Consider the following 11,740-nt stretch of genomic DNA (forward strand, 5'->3'; position numbering starts at 1 on the left):
CCACGTCTGAGTTTTTTATTGGGATCATGAGTAACCTCGGCCAGAAAATAGTCCCCTTCCTCCAGCCCTTTCAAAAACTCTTCCTCCAACCACTCTCTTCAGAGAAGACTGAGTCTTGTCCAAGCTCATAAAGGTTGAAACATATTTACCAACCCCCTTGACTAGTCCTTCTCCAAAATGTAGACCCTTAGAGTCCTCACTTCGTTCTTTCTTTGCAAAGTCTACCAATTTTGGACTTATTCTAATAAGAACTGCCTTCCTCATTTGGTTACCAAAGCAGCATTTGCGTTTCCCAAGAAACAAACTGCTCACTGACTCAATCCTCTCAACAAAACAGTGTCAACATACACTCTTTTGATTTTGCCGCCTCAGCCTTGTCCACAATTCTTGCCAAAGGAACAATGACATCTAAACGTCTATCCTGGCATTGCTTAAGGGCCAATTCCAGACTCATGTGTTTATCCCATTGATGGAATTAAGCTCTTGATACATTCGGGTTGAAGTGGAGATTTATTGTGGATACCTAATGATGACAGAATGTACACATGTAATTGTATTCACTGCACTGAGCACTTTTTATGCACATTGTGTTGTCCACACTGATTGTACTACCTTGATATTGTGTGGGCCCTCTGCTTCATTTATTGTTGTACTATCATACTCAATGGGAATTGATTTCATTGATGCGATAGATCTGTGTTTCAACTGTAATCTCACAGGACCATTGTGTGTTTTTGTTGACCTGAGTTCCAGTCTGGCTATATGGGTCGCTTCTTGTGTTTTTGTTTTTCATTATGGAGCCACCTTCTGGTATACAAGTAGGGTCTTATTAAACTGAACGGATGTAATCCTAGATGTTTGGGGTTATAAACATACGATTTTCAGCTCATTGAAGAAAGGCACTGTAGTGCTAATACTAACCTTAGGCAAGATTGGGATCAGTAGCAAATGGCAAAGGCACCATATAAACTTGACTGGGCCTCTACTTGACTCTGCCTTTAACTCTTACAATAGTGCACCTTTATTGCCCGAGGTTTACTCTAGGGCAGTGTTTCCCAAACTACGAGACGATTTTTGGTGGGTTGTGAAAGTCCAACCAATAAAAAAAAGATTCTTTAAATTATGTCACATTTCTGCACTTCAAAGACAGAGGTCAAACATCAGGTTATGCTTTCTGACAAATTGCTGCTTATTTGTTTAACATGGGGATTGGCTTTTACAAACTCCTCTCACTTTGCAGTCAGAGAAAGAAAAGTAAAGTGAATTATATGAGAATCTTGCTGGGTTACAGAGAGTGTGAATGGAAAGGCTGTAGGATGTCATTTTTCGTAATACACATCAAAATGTAAAAACCTGTAAATGAACTATAGATAAAACAGTTACATTATTTGTAAGTCTGGAGTGTGATGGAAACAAAGATTTTAATATGATCAAAGCAAATCTGATAGAGACTTCTAACTGCAGATTCTTTACCTTTGAAAATCCCAGGTGTCAGACTTCCGGTGGAGTGGAAGGGAACCCGCCATGGGACGTTGAAGCTTGAGCCACTAAGCTCTCAGCAGTCAGGTGTTAGCCGAGGAAACTTGGATCACCCGGTGCAGAGCGATGGCGACGTGTCATTGTCCTGTTCACAGCAGCCCCTGAGCTAGCTTGAACCACATGCCTAGAGGGACATCTGTCTGCGCTTCATTAAAGGGCAAGAAGGCCTTGGACGAGGAAGCCCCAGGCTGAAGCACTTCAGTCAAGAGACTAATCACGACCTGCACCGAAGGTAGCTCCAGGTCAAGGACCTCTGCTGCCCTCCTCACCACCATGGAATAAGGTGCCCTCTCCTCCGTAGCCGCACTAGGCAGAGAACATGCCAGTATCTGGAGATGTGTCCAGTCCAATGACTTCTCAAAGACTCTCATACCAGTCCATTTGTTCACAAGGGGCGTCCTGGTGTCCAAAGGGTTCAGGGACCACTCCCATTCTTCTCCCAAGCCTGAAACTGAACCTCTGGGCTCCATCAAAGCCGGAGTGGACGTAGACCAATGTCGATTCGACTCTGAGTCGTTGGGTATCAGAATGGGGCTCCTGCAAGAGGTATCAATTTTGGGGACAGTGCCGGGGAAGGTCAGATTCGCAAAAAGAAAAATTGATGGACAGAATGGTGCACAGTGTCAAACATTCACCCCAGTACAGAGATCTGGGCCTAAATCCATAGTTGTCTTGCTCCCCATGTCATTCCAGTTCAGACCCAGCCATGTGCAAATCAGTCTTGACTCTGTTCCCCATGGGAACAGTCCAGCCCAAACTGCCAGACTAGGTCCTCCCTGGACTGGAAACAAGCATCCTGGGACCAGTTTCGGGGCATCACCAAGGGACCCACATCTGGACATGCCTGTCCCACTCGGGGTGACAAATGCAAACCGAACAATTGATGGACAGAATGCTGCACACTGTCAAACATTCCCCCCAGTACAGAGATCTGGGCCTAAATCCATAGTTTTATTGCTCCCCATGTCATTCCAGTTCAGACCCAGCCACATGCAAATCAGTCTTGACCCTGTTCTCCATGGGAACAGGCCATTCCGAACTGACAGGCCAGGTCCTCCCTGGACTGGAAACAAGCATCCTGGGACTTCTTTTCGGGGCATCACCCCATATCAGCCAGGCAAGTTTGACTCCAGTGGCATGTAGAGCACGGGACCCAAGTCTGGGGAAGGTCGTATTAGCACAACTGGCGCTGAACCAGATCTGGAATCGGATCTATGAGATCCCACCGAGGCCGTAGCTGTCGGTGTGGAGCCTGGTGGGGCCTCTCCCGACCGTGGCGAGCCCGAAGGCGCACCAGTGGGGTCGGCCCGCTCAGCTACGCGGTGCATGGGCTCATAAAATTCTTTCACTTGAAAGAGGGTCACTCTGGCTCCTGGAAATGGAGGGAGGTGTGGAGTCGAACCCAGCAATGATTTCGCTGAATCGTACCTAGAGCGTTGATGCTCTTTACTTGTCTCGTCGACGGGCGACAGACGAGGTGAAGCAAAAGTCTGTTTGGACTACTTCTTCGTCTTATGCCTCTACCCCGAGTGCCCCGAGGACATCAAGTGCGTAGAAGAGGACTTGGGGCTCCTGGAGCATACAGCAGGATTCTCTTCCTCAATTAGGATGTCTGAGGAGTCACTTTCGATGGTCGACTGCCGGGCCACTAGGAGCTTCATGGACCAATCCTGCAAGGCCTTTGAGCCATGGCCCAGCAATTCGAGCACAACTTTGAGTCGTTGAGATACCACAAGCAAACGAGATGGGGGAGGGTTACCGACACGGTGGGGTGAGAGGTGCCACACAACGTGAAAACTACCCGTGTCAAGGTTATCCCTCGGCACACAAGAAAAAAATCTCTCAACAAAATGTTGAAAATAGTCTGTCAATAAGAGACAGAGGGGTAGCTGTTCTCTAATTTAGCGCTTAACTGGCACGGAGAGAAAAGAACTGATGCTGCGTGCCTGGGTGGCACCTATATAGGTGACCGTGATGTCACAAACAATGCCAACGATGCTGGTGACGTCATGCTGAGCTGGACGGAGCCACCTGATGGGACATAGGGGTACTGCTCACACAAACGTGATGCCTGTGAAGTTCCATGGTAAGGAATATGCAGCTAGATATTTTCTCCACCAGATAATGCATTACCGAAGGTAAGTAACTTGTTCATCAAGACACTTACTTGGTGATTAACAAATAATAAATATTCACTGAAACCCAATTTACACACATTATCGTTTGTGCGCAATATAGTTTGATGAGTAAAACTGTATGTCGGTGCAAATTTAGTGGCCATCTCAATGAAAAATATGCTGTCTGCAAATGGCAGCGCATGACCTCACGATTCTTTCGTTACATTAAAACAATCACTGGCCTCATGTCCATTAAAGTTAGGTGGGTCGTGAACATTTGTTGTTCTAAAAAAGTAGGTCATGGTTCCAAAATGTTTGGGAAGCACTGCTCTGTTTCCCCTCTCTTCTCTTGCGCTGGTTGTCACATAGGTAATGCGATACCACCGAATTGCTAGTGTTCGTTTCAAACACTACGCTCCTGTTGTGAAGCTACATGAGGTACACCAAGATACAGCAGGCGAGTATGCATGCTTTAATGTGGGCTCATAATATCTAAGGTGAAAATTCAATTTTCTTATTCTCCCTCTAATTTGCAAATATCCCAGTCTTGAAATTAATGAATAAAGTGCAAGGGATTGTAGCTCTATGCTTGCAAAAACAATTGTAGTGAAATTTCCGCAATTTTGTCAAACTGCTGCTCAAAAAGAAAATATAGTCATCATAACCCAGCAATGGATGATATCGATCTGATGGCTTATCTGGGTACCTGATCTCCGTACTAGTAACCTTTGCATTGGTTGATGCTCTTAATTTCTCTATGATCCGTCGTCAATGCTTGAATTTTACGATCCTCTACCCCCAGCTATCACATAGATGTTTCAACACAGCAATCTTGCTAGGTGTTTTAGTTCAGGACACTTTTTTTCTAACATGGTATTGTAAATTTAATTCTAAGCAGGGGAACCAAAACAAACAAATATCTCGTTTTGTATACTTCTTTGACACCAACCAGGCGGGAAACGGCCACTACAACGCGGTCGTTTCAACGAAAAGCTTAACCACGCATGCATTACAACGCATGCGTGGTTACAACGAAAACCTTTACCACGCATACGTTTACTACGAGGTACGTAGTAAAGGCATGTGTGGTAAAGGGTACAATTAAAAAATGGGGGGTGGGGGGTTTCCCCCCCCCTCAAAAAAAAACCACTAACCTTAATTAGAGAAGTGCAGGGAATCGGCATCGTAGAGGAAGTAAACGGCCGTTTTTTTTAATTACGTAACACGTCACCACGGAAAAAACATGGAGAAGGTTATGAGTGAAAATAGTATTCCGTTGTAACGCATGCGTGGTAAAGGCATGCGTTACAACGGAGTTTGTTGTAATAACATATAACCCAACCAGGCGAGCCCCCTAGATTTAATAGACAAAAGAAATTCATAAAGTTAGCGGTAGAGTAACTTTCCAGGCAGCATAGATATGAGGCCACCAAATTGAAGATTGCTTCAGAGTAAGATCGGAGGAGTCGTGGGGACATAGCAGGCTTGCAGAGCCTGGTCTTATATTTCTTCAAAATAGGGTGAAGGTCGAGATTCCTAGCTGGCATGGAGATGGTACAGAGCAGCATAAAATACAAACGTTTCATTACCTCCTTGTTTGTATTTGTAGGTAGTAGAACTTACGCTTTTATTTGAATAGTTATTAGTGTATGTTATTACTGGCAGAGTACCTATCCCGAACCTCATGATCCAGAAATAACTGGTCTAAATATTTCTAGTAATGTGGGGAACGTTTAATTTCCTGAAGTCGTGTCATTAATTTGCCCCCCCCCCCCCCTGCTTAACTCTCTAACAAAGCTAGTAATTATCCTTTATTTATTGCAACCTAGCTGGTGTCCTCGTTTTTGGATACGTTCGAAATTCAATGCTGAAACCCTCTGTTGGTTAAAGTGCTTGCAATATGTTTGAGCCAAGGTACTTTGCATGAGTTGTTGCTTTACCAGGTTTCACACACACATTTACAATAGATTTCTTGCACAGGTTTAGTCCCATACGGGTCTCCGAGCCTAGATGTTGCAATGGCACAGAAATTGATTCTGGATTCTCATCATTCCGGGGGTCTTGTTAGACCCCAAGAGCTGCATAAGAGCTGGAAGCCAAGGCTTTCACTTTATAGGCCTGCAAGCCAGGTTTGATTAATCTTCAGCCACATTTACTGGAGAACCGTAAGAAATCATTAATATACTTGGACGGATTAGCTTCTCTTGTTACCTTCTGTTTGATCCAAGGCTTCTTAAACCTTATCCCCAAGTAATCATAGTAGCCAACACGATCCAATGCTATGCCATAGACTCCAGATACTTTCTTTGGGCTGCGTCTTGTATTTAATACCATAAATGTTGGTTCTTGAGTGTTAATCGTGAGGTTCTTCATTGCTTGCAAGTCCTCTACGCAACTTATGCATTGGTAGACGTTTGCACAGCGTTATCTTCAGACAACAAAATGTTTTCACTGCTGATGGTAGGAACATCCAAACGTAGAGCTAAGACACTTTTGCTGACATTGTCAATGAAGAGGTTCAGTAGTGCAAGACCTATGCCATAGCCTCGGCAGACACCAGAGTTTATCTCAAAGCGTGGTGTTTATCTCCCTTTGGACCAGATCTCACTGATGCTAAATTTCCTTAGTGGAGGTCTTAACCGCCATCTGAAACTTCTCTGGAAGTCCTGGATCCTGCAGGCGCTGGCTCAGGCAAAGGCTTTTATAAATCGAGGGGAGACAGAAATAGCATCGAGTTTACTATGCGTGTGTACCTTATACAAATGCTATACAGCCTTGTGGCCTGGTTGATTGTACCATGTGCTCTTCCAAAGCCGTTCTAAAGTCATTAACTTTAAGTTACATTTGGCGTTTCAGTGTGGCATCACTAATTCTCCCGTTGGACGTTAAAGGACCAATGGTGTTTTCTATCCGGAGACTTGCACTGGGGCTCCAGTATAGTGGAATTTAGTAGATCTTGGGGAGAAGTCGTGCTGAAGAAGGGTGAAATACCCCGAAACCGGTCCCAGGATGCATGTTTCCGGTCTAGGGAGGACCTGGCCTGGCAGTTCGGTCTGGACTGTTCCCATTTGGCACTGGGTCAAGACTGATTTGAATATGGCTGGGTCCAAACTGGGGAGGTGTAGTGGGCAAAAGAATGGTGGATTTAACCCAGATCTTTTGACTGGGGGGGAATGTTTGCATTGTCAGCATTCCGTCCATCATTTGTTTCCTGTAACAGTGATAGCATTGCTAGCGGGGAGAGTGGACTTGCACGAATTGCTTGCTGGTTACTAGGCTATAGATAGTTGTTTCTCTCAATGCCATAGTTGTCATGCTTTTCCAGGAATCGCTCGTCTGCGATTTGCTCCTGTGGTCCCCAAATGCGATGCAGTGCACGCAACGAAATTCGTTTTATTTATTTATATGTTTACTTACCTGTAAAGCTCCGTAATCCATAGATTACTACCCCGACCCTGCCCCTCCCCCTCCCGACATCAGCGCCCGGCAGCTACTCCCACTACCGCGGCTGCATCCATGTCCATATTCATCCATTTACAAACCTATCCATCACGTTTCCTTCCATCCATCATTTCACTCATCCATCCCTCAATCAAACCTTTTACTCATCCATCCTTTCATCCTATCCATTCATACACTCATCCATCCACTCTCCCACCCATCTATCCATTAACTCATCCATCCAGCCATTGACCCGTTCAGTCATCCATTTACCCATCCCCCTTCCTCTTTCAATTCCCCCTTCACTTAGCCATCCATCCTTCCATCCACCCACCCATCCATCTACTCATCCACTCATGAATCCATCCATTGAACCTATCATTCAGCCAATCACCCTTTCACTCCTTCACTCATCTATCCATCCTTTTGTCCATCTACCCGCCCTTTCACTCACTCATCCAGCCTTACATCCACCCTTTCACTCATCAGTCCATCCATTCACACTTTCACTTATCAATTCATCAATCCACCCTTTCACTTATCAATTCATCAATCCATCCGCCCATTCACTCGCCCGTCATCCATCCTTTCACTCATTCATCCATCCATCCATCATTTCACTCATCTATCCAGCCATCCCTTCACTTACTTACTCACTCACCTTTTCACATTAATTATAAGACCCATCAAGAACTCCACCCTCGCTGTAGTTCCTAAAGCAAGGGGTGGGCTGGAGCAGGGTTCACAATGTCCCTGCACATAGGCAAGCAGAAAAAGTGGAAGGCATGAGTCATGCATGATGCACAGTGCCTGGACGTGGGGCGACTGTGACATGGAGGTGTTTCCAGAGCTTTAAGTGGGATGAAAAAACTAGGGGGGGTTTCTCCAAAAGGGTGTTTCATGTAAAAAATGCGTGGCTTAAAACACATAAGCTAAAAATCTGTGCTTAATATAATGTGCCGCCCGACTGGTATTTTTGTTGCTTCTGTCATTGCATCCAGATATATAATACAACAAGTAACGTTACATTTAGAAGAAGTAATGTTGCACCTACAACAAGCCAGAACTATTGGCCTTGTCTATGGTTGTTAGTTGCATAAAATAAAAAAGCTGCAACCATGGCTGCTATACTATAACTATAATCCTTTCCTTTCAATTCTTTCACAGCCTTCCTTTGGTTAACTGGATTCTCACCTAGCAGCAGCATAAGCGTGTTTGCACTTCCAGGTGACAAAATGCCCTGCCCTGGACCGAGGCTGGAGGAGGCCACCACATGCTGTGCCAGCCCAGACTGACCCATTATCAATCTGTATGTGGCTATCAGCCCCACACAGACTGATAATGGGCGGGTGGGGCTGCTCTTGTGCTCAGAGGAGTGCGAGGCAACCCCATCAGGGAGCTGAGGCCTTTTGCAGGGGAACAGCTCTGTTCCCTGCAATGCCTAAAATTACAGACAAGGTGATTTCCTGCCTGAGGACGAGCCCCGGCGGGTCAGGCCTCCCTCCGGGATGCATTTGTAGATTTCGCAGAGGCCAAACCTATTGGCTATGCCAGTGCTTGTTTTACTGACCGTCATACCGGTCATTAGTGCAGCATCCCGACCCGAAAGATTGCAAATTGAAGGTCATAGGTTTAACAACTGGAATCATCTACAATGTCAAACGTCTCAATTCAAAGCCCTTATTTGTAGGGTGGCTGCACAGCTTAGCGTCGTTAGAGACAAATCCTTGCGAGAAATCCCTTTTCCTAATAAAAAAACAGGCGAATGCCATATATGCCCTTGAAAGATTATTTGTACTAAATTATTCATGCCCAAGATATTTGTAACTAGCTGTAAACAATGAAACAAAAACAAGTAACGTATGCAACTTCCTGAGGCTTTAACCTTTATTGAACAAGAACTCATGGAATGTAATTGCTGAAAAGTGATATGTCTGCGAGATGGATTGCTCTGTCATTGTAATATTTCAAAGCTGCCCTTAAAAATGCGTTTTTTAATTTTGCGCTGCTGTGCTATCTGCAAAAAAAAAAAAAAAAGCTTTGTTAGTATTTTTTTAAGGATTGCCTAAAGTAAATAAAACAAAGCACTATGGGGCAGCCAGCTCTTACAGTCATGGCGCTTTTTGTAGTAATGTGGGGAGGGAGTGCGAAAGTGAGGACAACAATGAAGCGGGGAGGGGGCAAACAACAACAGGAGAGGCGGGAGGAATTAAGACATGGAGCCTGCAAATACCTGCACTCTCAAGGAGAGCCTGAATATAATGAAAACAAGCATTGGCCGCGCGGCCGTGAAAGTGACACGCGATCAAGCGCGGCGAGCGGCCGTGAGAAGCGATCTGTGGAAAGACAGATGGTGGCTGCACGCGTGCATGCTCGCAAGCTTGAGGCCACCTAAAGTCTGTGGTGTCACTTTCAAAAGCCGCTTACTAAATGTCTCGCTGAGCCAGCAGCGCATGCGCTGGCTCAGTGAGACCTAAAAAGAAGTGGGGAGACTAACCTAGTTAATCAGTATGCAAGTGACATCATAGTGTGTGGCATCCTAAGAAGTGCTGTAAGAACACGGGTTAACCCAAAAAGTCACTGGGACCTGGGCGGATAATTGATACAGACAAAGTGGTCCCAGATAAACGAACAATTAACTCAGCAATAAAATCACATAAGTGAATACAAAGACATTTATAAACATTGTTTTTAATCACACCGTGTATCGTAAGAAATCATTCATAAAAATAGATACATAGTAAATCACATATAATGCCCCTGAAGAATGGGATAGAGGAAGGGTAGTGGTGGGATAGTGAAGGTATGGGAATTACAAAAAGCGGTCACTAAGACCCAGATACACCAGAAATAATGATAGGTTAACACAATGGAAAAAATAATAACTTAGCAATTGATTAAGTAATCATGCCTCAAAATAAAATAGAATCACAAATGATAAGTCAGGGAAGAGGCTGAACACAGGAGGAAGTGTCGACGTTTCGACCCAAGTGGATGCAGGCGTAGTGTAGACCTTGCTAGTGGGTCTTCATCAGGATGGGGGTTGTGAAGAATGGGGCAAAGGATCTGTATGAGAAATAAATATTACTATGGGTCACAAAGGATCCCAAAAGCTCCTAAAATCATATCATAAGAGGCAGAGAGGGAAATACATGGTCATACGTTAAGATCACATAAGGAATACATTAGAGTGAAAAACAAGTCCTGACCAATAATTATTACGGTCTTGTGTAACGAAAGCACACATCTCATGTGAGGTAAGCCTCAACACAAAAACATGGTCGATTGGTCATAGAGATGTAATAGATTAGTAGTGGCATGATTGTAAAGACAGCACAAAACAAGCACAGGACATCGGTTGAATGATGTCCCGGCCAAGGCTGCGAGATGATAGACGTCTCTAAAGGAAACAGTCAACAAATAGTTACACGATCTAAGATGTTACTGATCGGATATTACAAAATTTGGCCCACATAGATCACTGTCCCAAAACAAAAATCTATGGAGAAATCCTCACAGCTAAATCAGTATTAGAAAGCATAATAAATATTGGGCGAATGTAAATTACCTTAAGTTGGTGTGGTAGGGCAATGAATTAAGTTAAATTCAATAACGGTAGGTTCTCAAGGGTGCGGCATTGTGGCAGCGTCTAGAATACCAAAAGTATTGACTGTATATTAGTTCACAAGCCTGCTGGTACATGGTGGTGTTCTGAAGGTATTATGGGTTAGAGAAAACATGCATACCTGATATGCTTGTACCGGTCCGCTATAGAAAGCGTCTTTTGGTGACAAATTGTTAACCGGTAGTACCGTGTCTGAGTGAATAAAGAACAGCAGTAGAAAGACCATTGAGTACTCACGAAAAGGTGTCTACATAATTATAATATAGTAAGGAGATAGGAAGCATACCTTGTACCGACGCTGTGTATGTTGTTAAGATGACAGTGCCTAGCGTGTTGTGGAAATCTATGGGAAAAACGAAATACCCATACATCAATGGGGGCACCTCATCAGAGTGCGTGCATCATTGAAGGCAACACAGTTTTTGCAAAATGCGTGCAGTTTGGCATACCTGTTAGGGCGAGGAACACCGCCTGGAGCGGGGGTTCAGATGAGGTTGCTTCAAACGGCACACAGTAATCGCCGTTATGTTGAAGGGCAAGGGGTCGCTCAGAGGTCGTAGTATGATCGTTGCATCCCGAGATTGAGGTCTGTGGAGTAACGGGGCAACAAATTAGTCAACCCGCTTACCATAGTAACGGAAGACTAGCCATAGTAAATGGCGGGCGATAGGTTAAACGTACCTTGCACGGTATGCAGTCACGGGCGTATAATGGGATTCAAAGGAGCAGTAATCAGCGCTAGACGCCGTCGGGGTAAAGTTCTATATCAACTTCCTGAAAAAGTTCCGATCACGTGACCCACATTGGTCATTGTAATGGAAAACAGACTTAAAAATGGTCCTAATAATGTAAAAGAGACTCGCACAGAAGAGTTGGATGAAGCGATGTATGACGCGGTATATACGATTATACATCAAAATTCGAGGCAATGTTACATAGTCCGGGACGAACCATAAAGTTGCCAAGTAGATGATTTGCATGTTTATACCTAAATCAGATGTAAAATATATATATTAAT

General features: G+C 44.4%; 1 long non-coding RNA gene across 3 annotated transcripts in view; it reads right to left on the minus strand.

Annotated features, from left to right (window-relative positions):
- Positions 1–11,516, minus strand: part of LOC144769588 (uncharacterized) — a 133,247-nt gene extending 121,731 nt beyond the window's left edge. Inside the window, exons 1-7 of one of the 3 annotated variants that reach the window (XR_013598725.1) lie at positions 11,404–11,516; positions 11,172–11,310; positions 11,009–11,065; positions 10,844–10,914; positions 10,666–10,746; positions 10,009–10,163; positions 8,982–9,114 (exon numbers count right to left, since the gene is read on the minus strand). This is a non-coding gene — a long non-coding RNA (uncharacterized LOC144769588). Of the gene's footprint in view, positions 1–8,981; positions 9,115–9,768; positions 10,164–10,665; positions 10,747–10,843; positions 10,915–11,008; positions 11,066–11,171; positions 11,311–11,403 lie in introns of those variants that run through there. The other 2 variants (XR_013598724.1, XR_013598726.1) reach the window with 2 other exon arrangements.
- Positions 11,517–11,740: the final 224 nt, after the last annotated feature.

Source organism: Lissotriton helveticus, chromosome 7, assembly GCF_964261635.1.
Source record: "Lissotriton helveticus chromosome 7, aLisHel1.1, whole genome shotgun sequence".
Lineage (NCBI taxonomy): Eukaryota > Metazoa > Chordata > Amphibia > Caudata > Salamandridae > Lissotriton > Lissotriton helveticus.